This window comes from Cinclus cinclus, chromosome 6, assembly GCF_963662255.1.
Source record: "Cinclus cinclus chromosome 6, bCinCin1.1, whole genome shotgun sequence".
NCBI classification, from domain to species: Eukaryota; Metazoa; Chordata; class Aves; order Passeriformes; family Cinclidae; genus Cinclus; species Cinclus cinclus.
In genome coordinates this window covers 53,029,476-53,043,845 of record NC_085051.1, presented here as the reverse complement: position 1 = coordinate 53,043,845, position 14,370 = coordinate 53,029,476, and the positions used below count along the sequence as shown (strand labels likewise).

The window sequence follows — 14,370 nt, the reverse complement described above, 5'->3', positions numbered from 1 at the left end:
CAACTTTTCAAAAGAACCACACTTCCTTCTACATCCTACTTTCAGACAGTAAGATGTTTCACTTAATAAAATACTCGGAAGCCTTTATTACTCAAAAACACCTGAAGGTGATTCTGACTCAGGATAACTACTACAACCAGTTCTATTTTCAAGTCAAATAGGATTCATTTTACAGTGAACAAGGGGTCTCTGACTGGTACTTGGATACAACAAATATGTCTTAGATATCGTGTCATGCTTTTCCTTGAAGGAAAACCAGAGTTAACACTGAAATGTTTTTCTAAACTTTGGTCAAGGTAAATACTGTGTTCTTGTAAAACAATTAGAAATGCTTTGGAAACATTAAATATTATGAAGGCTGAATTAAGAGAAAGCCTGTGGCTATCCACTTTATTGCGATGATGATGGAACTGGTCCATTTTTACAACAGTTGTGTCATACTGAACACCCTGGAAGCACACTGACTAACAAAGGATGTTAATTTAACTACAACTAACATGGTTGTCCCCATCACTACCTGCTACTCTGCTCTTCAACACTGAATACAAAAGTACACTTTGCTTATTCATAAATTTACCCAAATTTCTGTATTTTTCACTCCTCTTATAAATACATTATTTTTAAGTATTTGTACACTGAAATGAGTTTTAAAATAATAATTAGCTATGCAGCTGGAGAGACACTATTAATCCCAGAGTAAATCCAATTGCACGTCTGCCAGAGAAGTCAAACAGAAGAAGAGATGAAAGAGTAACTGTACAAGCCCACATTTCAAAAGAAACAGAAGCTGCACTAAATGGACTCAGAACTGAATATAAGGCTACAGTATTTCACCGAACTCCTGATTAAATAAGAGACATATGTAGGTATGCATGCATACACAAAAGGATACAGAGAGATATGTGTACTGTATGAGCAGCACATGAATGAGAGGTTTCTGACATTACCATGGCAAGCTCTCCACAAACACAGGAAGCAGTAATTGTCCTTCTATGCCTTAAACGTCTGTATAGTGTATTTTGTTCTATGTCAAAAGCATTCAGATTGTGTTTGGGACTCCTGCATATTTAATTAGAAATTATGTATGTGATTCCTCTGTTGTCAAACACAGACCCTTTAAAAGAATCTATTTCCATTAATAAGGCATTACTAACTGTATCATAGGAATCTGACAAACAATTTATGAGGCTATTTCACAGGACCTTTGGGGGTTAACTTTATTCTCTTTTTTAGTTATATATGGTAGCAAGTAAAGGGAATCTATGCTCCAATTTCTGTTAGAATTTCTGATTATTGGAACAGTCCAGCTTCATCATCATCCTTCAGAAACATGAAGGTTGCCAAACTTTAACTGCAACATGATGCAGAAGTGATACTGCATTGATGAGTGAGTTTCAGGAACTGCAATTTAAATTCCCTGCATTTACCCACAAGCTTCGGCATTATGCAAAATGCCTACCTAAATGGAATTGGCAGAGTTCTCCATAGCTGTTCTAATTTCATGGAAAAGGTCCTCCTAAACCATGTGGTCACAAAAATAATTGTACAAGTGACTTATAAGATCTTGGGCTCAGTCTCACCAGATGGATCAGCTTTCTCTTTGCTGCCAGTAAATGCTGAATGTGTAACTTCCAATTGTATCTGTAATCCTAGGGTTATAACATCCTCTACCATGTTTTGCTGAAGCTTTGGAATTCATACACAATTAAAATAAAGCTATTTTCCAAAAGAGTTTTAAAACTACTGTACATTCTAAAAGATGTTGATTTCAGTTTTGTTGTTTCTTGTGGTTTTTTTAATAAAGATGCTAAGCTGTCTAAAATCTCGAAGGTTCCCCTTTAGCTTCCAATGGATATCCTTTGTGCATAAGTTTCCTATTTAAGTGATGAGCAAATGCAAAAGTGGAAGTGAAAGAGACAATCACTTTGCAGAGTAATTGTTGTTAAACCTTCTGCCAAACACAAAAAAAGCTAAAAATAAATTTTAACTATTTGTTTCTTGTATTTTTATGTGCAAACATGAAAGCATACTATATGAATGACACTGGCTCACAATTCTGTTGTTCAAAGCATACTGTAACAACAGACTTTCACTTTTTCCTAGCCGGTTTTGTTTTCTGAGTCTGTATTCTGACTTCATGACCAGTATTCTGAGTACTGACACCACTTTTATATCATATCCACTAACTGAAATCACTACCACGGAAAAAATAAAAAGTAAAAAAAAAAAAAGAGCACTATCATTGACTTAGCTGCCTTCAAAAAGCCACACCAGAGCATTACACGAGGTGATGCCACCTTGGCCATTAAAACGTGCTTCAATAAGCCTAGAACACAGAATTCAATAAAGTGTCAAGAAGTTTTCTCCTGGTTACATACAACTGCTATGCAGATCTACAAATCTCGTTACTAAGAAACATCAGAAAGACCAAAGCAAAATGAGTACGATTTTAAAGTATCTTTGTAACCAATCTCTGCTCTAAAGACAGTTATCAATTACATTAATTTTGAGTTTTTGCTAGAATGACATGTTTCTAACCAATTCTTTCCTTATTTTAGAGGTGCAGAAATCCGGGCAAGACCCAACTCAATGAATCGCCACCGACTACAGCACGGTAGGTGACCTACAATGTATAAATCCGGTCACTGTGTACAAAGCCCAAAGGAGACCTGTCCTCGCCTCGCCTTCCACCAGTTGGGAACCGGCAGCGGCGCGGCCCCAAGGCCGGGGGCAGCGCAGACAAAGCGCCGCACGCCCGGAGCCGCAGGCCGAAGCCTCCTCAGCCCGCTCTGCCCGCTCCCTCCCAGGGCGGCGCCCGCCGCAGCACCGAGGGGAGCCGCGAGAGGAAACGGGGACAAAGCCGAGCCCATCCCCATCCCCATCCCCATCCCCAGGCACGTACCCCTGCCCGCAGCCGAGCGCCGAGCGGAACTGACCAAACGCCCCGAAACAGCCTCCCCACAGACCCGCCCCGCCCTGGGCACTGGGAAGGACGGCGCCGGCTGTCAGCGGCGGCGCTGCGGGGGGACCGGGCGGCCCGCGCAGCCTTTTGTTGTTTGCGCAGCGGCGGATAAAAAGGGAAAAGAACTGAACACCCCACGCACCCACACCCAAATACACACGCCCGGGGTCCCTGCCCGTCGGCCCGGGCCCGGGCGGCTCCCCCCGCTCACCGCTCGGTGCTGCAGCTCGGGCGATGTGCGCAGCGCTCGCTGGGGCGGCGGGGGCCGCGCAGCCCGGGGCGGGGAGGCGGCCGGAGGAGGATGTCAGCGATGGGCGGGCGAAAGGGAGGAAGGAAAAGGGTTTTTTGCGAGGGGAGAGAGGACCGGAGAGAGGGAGGGAAGGCGAGAAAGAAGCGAGTCGGCAGCGCGGCGCACCCAGTGCTTCCCGCAAGGCGCTGGCAGGGCCGCGGCGGTCGGCGCCGGCGGAGCGGGCGCTGACAGCTGCCGGCAGCCGCCACCACCGCCCCGGCTGCTGCTGCTGCGGCTGCGGCTGCGGCCGCCGCCCCTGTCCCGCCCCGTGCTCCCCTCCCTCCTCCCCTCCCGCCCCGCCTGACATGGCGGCGCCCCCCTTCTCCCACAAGCTCCCGCGCGCCCTTCTCTCCCAGCGCCCCCCCTCATGGCGTCATCCCTCCCCGGGAGCGGGACAGCGCCGGGCTGGATGCTCTGAGGGAGGTCGGGGGTTCAGGTGCATCCTCGGGGCTGCCAGTGCGGGCCACGCTAAACCTCGCTAAGATTTGTCCGTCATGCCAAGTGGATGTCCGTGGAGAGCGCATCCCGGCGTTTCCTCGGGGCGCCCTCGGTGACACTGGGGTGGTTTCGCTCCAGACAGGGCACCGCTGCTAATGCTCTTAGAGCTGCTTTGACCTACTGTGGTGGAAAGAAGTTCAGGGTTATGGTGACTGTAGGACTCGTGAAACCGATGCCTCCATCTCATTGAATGCCTCTGCGACAATCTTCCATTCCCTTTAATAAGGACATTGAGTTGCTGGAGTATGTCCAGCAAAGGGCAGCAAGGCTCGTGAAAGGTCTAGAAAAAGTGTCTTATGAGGAATGGCTGAGGAACCTGAGCTGGTTTAGCTTCAAGAAGAGGAGGCTCAGGAGGAACCTCATCACTCGGGAATAGGTTGACCAGGGAGGTGGTGGAGCCACCACCCCTGGTGGTGTTCAAGAGATGTCTGGATGTGGCACTGGGCGATGTGGTTTAGTGGTTATGGGGTTACAGAGGGCAGTGCTGGGTGCTCAGTTGGACTGGATAATCTGGAAGGTCTCTTCCAACCGTGACTCTATGAAATGTGCTTGAAAATCTCTGTGGTGTGCAGCGGCTCATGGAGCAAGTCTCACAGAGAAATTGGGCTGAAGGATGAGTTCTGTGTTGAAGGTTGGGCCCCCACATAGAGCTCAGTGTGTGTTGCTAATATATTTCAACACCCTTTTCTTTGTTCTGTGTGGAAGTAAGTGAAAGATCCCAGCTCTTACACAGGTTTGCACATGAAAAGTAAGACTTTTGTGAGAACTCAGTGAGAACTTTGTGAAAACTTTTGTGAGAACTTGTCACAAGAACTGTTTCTTTGCAGCTTCCAATTTCATTCCCACTCTCGCTAGAGAGGAAGGAAAGGCTACAGTATTTTTTTCATGTTATGTTCCACTAGGTAGAAGTTAAGCCCAGAAAGGAAAGATGGAAGGAACTGAAGTCTAAGATAGAAAAAGGAAAAAAGAAAGAAAAAATAATTAAATATACCAAAGCAGTAAAATGCACATTGTAAATCACCAGGGATTAGTGACAACCTAAGTTTATGAAACAGTAATATTGTGATGCATTATCACCTGAGCTCCACATAGAATAGAAGAGCATCTATCAGTTGGAGGGGACCTGCAATGACCATCTAATATCCCTGCAGTACACACAAGGTATGAACCATAACCTAATGAAAATCATAGAGGTGTAGTAGTAAATCAAAATATGCAGCCTCACCAAAGTGGTAATATTTAAAATATTCAAGGAAAGAAGAGCTTACATATGTTTGCCTTTGCATATAATGCTGAGCAAGTCTGCAGAATAGCAGATGTGAGAACACGAGTCAGGTGAGAAAGCAAGACTCCTAAGAATAAGCAGGAAGTCGGAAGAGGAATCAATACTAATGCTGTTGTCAAACAGGCCGAAGAACAGGAAGTCACAGAAGCCCACAAAAAACAAAGCAAAGTTAGGGGAACATGCATAGTCTGCAGACTGCAAATACAGAAAATCACTGGTGGATTTGAAAAGCTGAGGGAAATAAGGTATACTTACTGAATTCCACTCTCTGATTGGTATTTTACACAGATCAAGCTGTCCAGCAAAACCCAATTTTGATACAAGTATTTCCAAGCAGCAGTTTCTTGTGTTCCTCATCTCCATTTAAAACTTTTCTCTGGGAATTTTTTGTTAAAGGTTTAAATAACTGCATTTTAGTTTTGACAGGCAATGCAACCTAACTATAACAATGTGAAATATGTATTTGCACAGTAATATAAAAGGGGAAAAAGATTGAAGGGCATTGCTTTATATAAGCTACATTTTAAAGAGTTATGCCAATTGGTTCACAGGTTCAGAGTATTCTCATGAATATGCAAGAGATTTAATTAAAAATAGAACATGCCCTAATTATGTAATTATGCAAGAGAACTGATTCAAAGGAACCACTCCTGCCTTTTGAATAAACAATATTCATTGCTTTCTTCCTATCGCACATTTGCTTTAAAAGATTTCCTGCAATTAGCCGTTTACCCCAGGGATGTGAGCATCTCTGAACAAAGCAACTACTCCAGCTATGACCCTGATTCATAATATGCCAGCTAATCAAGTATATGCATCCTGGCAATTTCCCACATAAACAGCACACACTATAAGCTCCCTCCTGCAGGAAGGTTGATTAGCTCTATGGAGCTATACTGCAGTCTTACTCCTCTCTGTTTGTGGCACGCAACAGAAGATAGACGCAGGAGGGTCTTGGTGAAGATGATTTTTCCTCAAGCTACTGTGTGACCTGAAATATCCAAAGAGATCCTCTTCATTTGGATCTTGTTTTTCCTGTCTCATCTACATGAGAATTCTCCTGTTCATCTAACAGTAAAAACTATTCACTGCCCACATTTCCATTTTCTCTTATGGAACTGGTTATGCTGCATGCCCCAATTTTTTTATTAGATTATCAAGACATTGTCGAGTCTCTTGTATATTACAGAATCACAGCATCAGTTAGGTTGGGAAAGACCTCTGAGATCATCAAGTCCATCCTATGACTGGACACCACCACATCAACTAGACCATGGCACTAAGTGCCATGCCCAGTCTTTGCTTAAACACCTTCAGGGATGGTGACTCCTATGATTCTTTGCCTATCACCAGCAAGATCACCATGTGACAACACATTTTCTGCAGACTTCTGAGTGCATACCAAAACAAAGCCCCAGAACACATTATTTACAGTGCTGGATTCTTTAGTCTCAATATATCAATTTCCCTCTTCTCCCGGAAGAGAAAGGGTTTGTCATTCACAATGGGAGAGCAAAAAGCAAACAGTTCAACTAATGCAGCACAAAGCTCTTTGGTTTTTTAAGTGCAACAATGTGAGAAATACACACAGCAAACTGAGGTCAGTTTAACTGACAAACTGAGGTCATCCACAGATGGGGCAAGCCTCTAAAGAAATTCAGGATCACTTCTTTTAAGAAGTGTGGGTCATTTTATTTTACCATTTGTGATGGGTTGACACTGGCCAAATACCACGAGCACACCATTGTACTAAAAAAATATATCGTTCTGTCTTAGAGGATCTTCCCACCAAAAGGGAATTTTATTTTTTTTAATCTAATCTTATAGTCTATAAAATCTATTACATCAATTTAGAAATATGGACCACAATAAAGTACTACATTGTAATAATATCAACTGCTGCTGAAGAGCTGTTTAAAAGCACCCTGGTAATAATAAATATTGAAAGGCCAGATTCAGCAACCTGTCTGTCTTTTTATCACAACCACTTGACAGTTGCATATGTTTTTAGTTTGTATTTCTTACAAGAACGTTCTTTATGGAAAAGAGGAAACATAAAAACCAGTGCTCAAGACTCAGAAGTATCAAGTACACACCCCCAAGCACAATTTTAGCCCAACTCTTTTGTTCGTATGTGCAATTACTGCATGCAGAGCTACCTTTTTATCAGGGTGTTCAGACACTTTGGGGTGAAAGGACTGTTTTGCTTTGCTTGATTTGTCGAATGCCTGAACTTACCATTGGGAACCCACTGTTAGACAAGGCATTAATTCTAAGTAAAATAAACACTGATCATGATCCTGCTTCCCAAGTCAATAAGCTTTATTTACATGCAAGTGAATTCTCCTTTTTCAGAGTCACAAGGATTTCTAGGAAGCTGTAACAAATGAAAGCCAGTTTGCTTTTGCCTGCTGTTTTCTCTCCACGGAGGAATAACAAGGAAATAAAGCATGCAGTGTTAATTCAAGTCTTAACAGTTAATTTCTTTTTTATTTTTTAAAACAGGGCAGGATACTTACATTGGACATTTTGTTAACAAGATATTTTTTCATCTCTCAGTTATTATAGAACTGTGCGGCTGCTAAAGAACATAACATACTGAATAACAGGTTTAAGCAGAACATTCAATTAGCTTTAAAACAGTTCTGTTGTGAAAAACAGACTTCTAAACTTCAGGTAATACAGTCAAAATAACCACTGGAGAGCTAGAGAATTTGCATGTTAATGTGAACATAGAGGAAAATACTAGACAATTTCAGCAACACAGCTGTGTTTATGTATCCCAATTTCCACTGTTGTCTTCAAAGTAGTAAGTGACCAAGGAGCTAGGGATTCCACCCTTAGACAAGTTCTAATCCTCTGTGCTGTATGAGTTTACAGACACTGTCAATATTCTCCAAGACCCTATTTCAAACATCAAAATTCTGAACAGGCTAAGGATTCACAGAGGAGAGTTTATGATGATAATTAGACTTTTATTTTTACTCCTTGCATTCAAGGAATAGGTTGCCACCTGTACGAGGGAATTTTTACACCACTGCATACTCACTATTCTCCACTAGCAATTTTTGTTCTGCCTTCTATCATACCTCTCATTTCATTTAAAGATGAAGCAACTTTCTTCCTCACTTGTTTCCATGTTCCATAGTCAGCTGATGATTGACTACCAGAGCCTTTCTAGCTTGGAAATACTCTCTTCTTCATATTCACTCTCCATGACTTTCAGATCTTATGCATGAACAAAGATAACATTCCATTTATGCTCCTCCTTTCCTTCCTCCTTACTTTCACTTCTCAGTGAGTTTATTCTCTCCTGGGGTTTCAGTTGCTCATTCAAGATTATGAGGATTATTAATTGCTGCCTATGAGTCACAGGAAGTTACATTTATTTCTGTATTCACCTACCTCAGCCACTGAACCATTGCAGAAGTGTATTAGATCCTGCAGAGGAAATAAAAACCAGTCTGTTGATGGAATATCAGCCTTGGCCACTACTGGAATAATAACATTCAGTCTGTAGTACAGTACTTCCTGTTCACCCTCCTATATCCTTACTTCCCAACTATGACTCAGCTCTCTTTTTTACCTTTATATTGAGATAAGGCCCAGTATTGATAGGAAAAAAGTTTATTCCACAAACAGAACAAACAGACTCTTCTAAGTACAAAATCATGTGTCTTTGTTCAAACTCAGGAACGTGTATGTAAAAGCGGGGGTGGGGGGTAAGGATCACCTGTACTGATTTCTAAGTGCCTACTTTCTTACTGCTTCCACTATCCCCTTCCCTTTCTTAGAACACCAGCTCTTTATTACCTGTATGGTTTGTCAGCATTCCTTTAGAGATCTGCTAATTCATCCGATTTGGATGCCAGATTACTTGCAATTAGATTAGGTGAGACTCTTTCCTTGGAAATTTCAATAGTCATTGTAGGGGACTCCTTGGCAAAGGAGACTTTTAGATAACTTGTTCTCATTAAATCCTCCAGAGTTTCATAGTGAAAAATACTTTTTCCTAAAAAAAAAACAAAACAAAACAACCAACCTGTGAGGGGTGTAATTTCAGTTACACACCAGTGTAAATCTGTGATAATTTCATTAAACAGTATGAGATTTTTCTTATTTTGATTAGTGAATCTTTGAAAACATAGGAAAAGCACTATTTTTTCCCATTCAACTTCAGGCAGAGGCACAGACTGGAATATAAACTTGCCTCAGCACCAGGAAAACTGGTGCTTCCTCACACAGATATAGGAGATCTATTCTCTTTATTCTCACTGAGGTTCCTACATGCATTTAAAGAAGGAAGATATGATTTTTCAGATGTTGCCTTTTATTAAAGCTTATGCATAAGCTAATCACAAGAAATGATGTGATTGTTAATGCCAGTGTATGCCTGTATGTGACCTTTTCCAAGTAGAAATTCGCACCTACTGATGAAAGAAAGACAACTAAATCTCCAAAGTGTAAAAGCCATTACAGATAACCACCTAATCTGGTCTTTTTCTAAATGTAATTATCGAAGTCCCTTGAAAACCAAGCAGGCATCTTGCCCTTCCTGCCCAAGAACATCATTCCTCCACTGTGCATTCTCAAGGGTAATGTATACATAGAGATATTGTGCCAAATTGTGTGGGTTTTTTTCCCTGGCTCTTTCCCCTGGCTAGTGATTTGCCCCATTTCTCTATGTGTTTGCATTTCTAAGGAAGTTCTCACAGGTAACACTTTTATATGTTTAATAAATTATTGTAGAAAAAGAAGATTCTTCCCTGCATAACTCTTAGCTGGTTCTTCTTCCACCTATATGTGTAGCAGACTGTGCACACCTTTCTCTCCTCGTGACCATCAATTTGCTTGGCTAAACAAAATGAACTTTTAATCTCTTTAGAAGAGATTCTACATCTCCCTGATTATTCAATTTGCCCTTCTCTGCTCCTATTTGCTTTGTCTTTCTTGAGCCTAAAGAGCTGCAATTGTTTGTGCCATGATCACTATCCGAAATGCTTGTTCCCAAGCCAGATTTATCAGCAACCTGCCTTTCACTTGATGTATTCCTTTTCTGCACATGGCACAGTAATTGCCAAAATTTTATACCCCTTTCTTCTGTTAAATGCTTTGCTCTCTTCCTTAGCTAATGCTCTATATGGAGTTACACCAAATTCACTTGGCATCCAAGGCTGATTGGAATTACTCATTTTTTATGGGAGGCCATTTTTTATGGCAGGCCATCTTACATCCACTTTTCATTGTTGGCATTTGTCTTGGTTAAGAGGGTATTTCAGGGGCAGTACCCTGAACTGAGTCCCCAGCTGCACTGGGGACTTCATGGTAATACAGTTTGCCCTAAGGGAACGGGAAATGGAAATGCTTCTGCTGTGGTTTCTGTGCCAATGACCAATTATGTCTGTACAGAAAATGGCTTCTCTGAATGTGCCTGTGGCTAGATGGATGGTATACAGGACGTGGGGTTGAGAAGGGCAGAGTCACTCTAAAAATCAATAGCAAACAGAGCTGCCTGTGCTAGATATTTTGTTCCTCATCCTGTCTCCTGGGAAACAGAGCAGATGCAGGATAAGGACAGATGATCTTATTCCCAGGGGTTTGGATATTAGTCCTCTCTCCTTGCTGCCTCCTTCTTCCTACAGCAAGTATGTACTATGGACCTTTGCTTAACTTTCAGATGCTGTAATTCCTATATTTTCTATTGGAATTTTATATTTTTAAATCTGTTTTAACAAGGAATTTTCTTACTTGTTCACAGATAAGTCCACTTAAAAGTATTGAGTTCAAAGACAGTCCATGGACACACTCTTCATTTCTTCTGTATCTTCACAATGACACAGAAGAAAGAAAGATATGTACATCACTGGTATCAAGGCTTACACTTAAAACATCAGTGACATAATTGTGTAATTCACTCCTGCAGGATGGATGGTGGGTCTTAGCTCTGCAGGCTTTTCTGCCACTTACCTGAGAGCAAATATTCTTAAGAACTCAATCTATGGGAAGCCTCCAAAAGCTCTAGAACTGAGACTGATAGCTGAGATGAGAAGAGTTTGAGAGAGCTCAAATGAGTTTTAAATGAACTCTGTACCTTCTCAGTCCTATACTACTCCCTGCTCCTCGTATGATTTGGACAACCTCAAGGACCTGTATTTCATGTGATAGTTCTGCTCAAGACCCCCATGGGGCCCATCTCTAACCTAGCCTACCCACACTCAATGTACACCCTATATTTAGGGGATGTCAAATGAAGCCTTAGAAAGTAGCCTTGTAGGTGTCTATTTCTGAAGAAAGTAATTCCTCCTACATCTGGGTATATTTTTTTTATTGACCAGTATAGGTATAAAAAGAAAAAAAACAGCAAGGGGATGCTATTAGTTTGACAAGTTTGGCAGACACTGCTGCATCACATCATGTTCTGAAGGTTTTCCTTGTGCCAAAAAGAGTAGATCCAATTTAGGTAATTTAGGCAATTTATGCAGCAACTGGCTAAGAAGGCAGTCACCTCATTGGTATGTAGGTCATTACATATATTCTGAGGTTACAATTTTACTTTAGAGGGCAATTATAAATATAATTTTAAAGCAGGACTCCTTGCCCTTTGACTTTGGTGGCCAGCTGGACATAGGAAAATTCACTGAGTAGAGCTTGTAGTAATTTATTTGGAGGAAAAAATCCATTCTGCCATGGTTCTCTACACCACCATTGTCACCTAAAACACCTGTACTCTTTGAGATGTTTTAGTTGCAGAATGCAGTTCACTCTGCCACACCAATTAACTCCAGTGTCCTGGGAAAGTTCTGGGGAATTGCTGAAACATGCCATATCCAGTACTTTTGATTTTTAATCTGTGTATCTAAAATAATTATTTTAATGAAAGCTAAAATTGAAATATATTGAAATGGTTGAATATATCAAAATTATTTCAAAGACATATATAGTGCAATTTTGTATCAAGGTCTACCTATTGAAGATAATGCATCTGTAAACAGGAACTGACACATGCCTCAGTAAAAAGCCAGAGAGAGAAAGCTGGGAACAACTGATAAATATAAATTAGCCATGAAAGTGAAACGTACTGCCTACACAGTGTTACATTTCATATTACATGCTGAAGGGCCACAAAGTACACCATCACCATATGTTTGAAAGCTGCCATGACTCACACAGAATAGGCTGATGAATAACAGCATCTTCCTTCCCCAGTGTATAACACTGACCAGAAATCTACCCCGTAAATGGTTCCACTGTAGGCAGCAGTTTAACGTGCCCAACATCCTTGTAATTAACTACATAACTGTAAAATGGTACTGCCACGTTTATTGTGCACCAATGCAGAAAGCACTCTAAATTCCTTTAAAGGTTGGTTCACACATTTGTCATTTCCCATTCCATTAATTTTGCAGCCAAAGGAGGCTGGAATGCTGTATTAACCATATTTTCATTAATTTCACTTCTTTTCTATCTCTTTGTATTTTTTGGTTATGAATTCTGTTGGGTGCTGCCCATAACCAAAGTTCATATTGTAAACAAGTGAAATTCTAATTTACATGTAAGCATATAGTAGCTATAAAAGCTGAAATGACATTGTTAATTACATACAAAATTGAACATTGAGTGCTAAGTGGCTGTTTGATAAAACCTACAAATTATAGACTCAAGTCAGTAAGTAATAAGCTGCTTTGCTGCTTTTAGAGAAACTGTGAACCTCATGATTTAAAAGCCTGAGAAAAATCTTCCTGAAATGGAACAGTGCTCTGCACAGTGGCAGCTCTTCAGCCACGTGGTCCCAGCACCAGCCTGTTTTACTCAGTCCTGTGGTACTCAGGTTTATGGCTGAGACACTGGGGTAACTTAGACATGCCCAGCAAGCCCTCAGGTGTCACACTGAATAGACCCCTTTTTTTTTCAGCAGCAGAAACAGAACCAGGGGAGAGGCAGCCAACAAATCCATTTTGAGCATCTCTTGTCAATTCAAGTTGCTCTATAATGTCCTATGGCAGAACAGATTTTTATTTTTTTTTTCTCTTTGAAGTGAGCTGGAATTCTTCCTCGGCACAAATTGGCACCTGTGGCTATTTACTCATATGTCAGCTTAGTATTTTGTTCTGTTTTCCATGGTGGAATTTTTCATGAGGCCTGAGGAAACTGGAGGTTTTCCAGAACATGACAGTAAAAGTGACATGATATTTTGGTAAATGTGAGAAGATTGATACATTCAGAAGACATTTTCTTACATATTCACTGGAACTTAAGTTTTCATTTTATCTTCCATTCTTATAAAATTTTGAACAAATAAGTGTTTTCTCCTAAGTATTTATTGTAGAGCTACTAAGGTCAGAACTGACTTGACTTGGTTTGTTGCAGAATATTTATGCTGTGCCATACCAGCTATTTTCTGTATGACATGCCAGGATAATACAATCACTTGGAAAGCAATCAAGGCAGTCAGTCTCTTTTGAAATTTGAATTTCATTGATTTTGTCTTTTTAAATAGCCTTAACTACAAAGTCTGTTTTGCAAAACAATACATACCCCCTCTGTTCTCTCCCAAGAATTCAGACTTTTAATTATTTGAGCCATTCCAGAAATTAAAGTCTGTAGCTTTTCTGGAACCCTTTAAAAACAGTCAATGTATGCTACACCCTGATAACCATATGAGAATTTTTCCATGGCAAGGATTTCTTACAATTTGTCAACAGGAAGTTCTTTTACAATGAGATATGAATAGTGTCCTGAATTTCTTATGATTCTGGAGCTTGTGTTTTGCCTGTTAATGTGTTTTGGCTCAGCTGATGAAAGTATCACAGCCAAGTCTGCAGCTGAATCATATCAGTGGGTTCTTTGGAGGCAGCGGTGTGAACAGAGCGCTGCTGAATGCCAGAAAGCCTTGACTGGCAGGGGGGCTGCTGGAAACTCATGCCAGGTATGGTCCATCACAGTAGCTTCAGGGCTGCCCTGCCTTATTAGGCTGCTGCTAATTGCCTCCTGGCAACCTCAGAAGATGCATACAGACATGTTTGCTGCCTCCTGCTGTCTCAGGCCCTGCTCACAACATACCTGGGACCACCCTAAGGATGAGAACCTGCATACACCAGCAAGCAAAATCACTGTGCTTTTCCCTGCAAAATATAAGAAACTCAATTAAATGGGTATTTGGTTTGAACCACAAGCCAATGTATGAAATGCACCATGTCTTCAGAGCATTTATGTGGCTTCTAAAACTGATTTTGACTGTAGGTAAGTCACTACACAGTAATACTTCTGAGTAAGATCAGACTTGGAAAGGGATCATGTATTTTTTTGCTTTTACTATTTCTAGCCAAATGTACTACT

The 14,370-nt window shown here is 41.1% G+C and overlaps 1 protein-coding gene across 1 annotated transcript in view; it reads right to left on the bottom strand.

The window, feature by feature from the left end:
• The window catches only part of KLC1 (kinesin light chain 1), a 44,073-nt gene extending 40,797 nt beyond the window's left edge, over window positions 1–3,276 (bottom strand). Inside the window, exon 1 of the mRNA XM_062495689.1 lies at window positions 3,174–3,276. The gene's annotated coding sequence lies outside the window, so the exon portion shown is untranslated. The remainder of the gene's footprint in view (window positions 1–3,173) is intronic.
• Window positions 3,277–14,370: the final 11,094 nt, after the last annotated feature.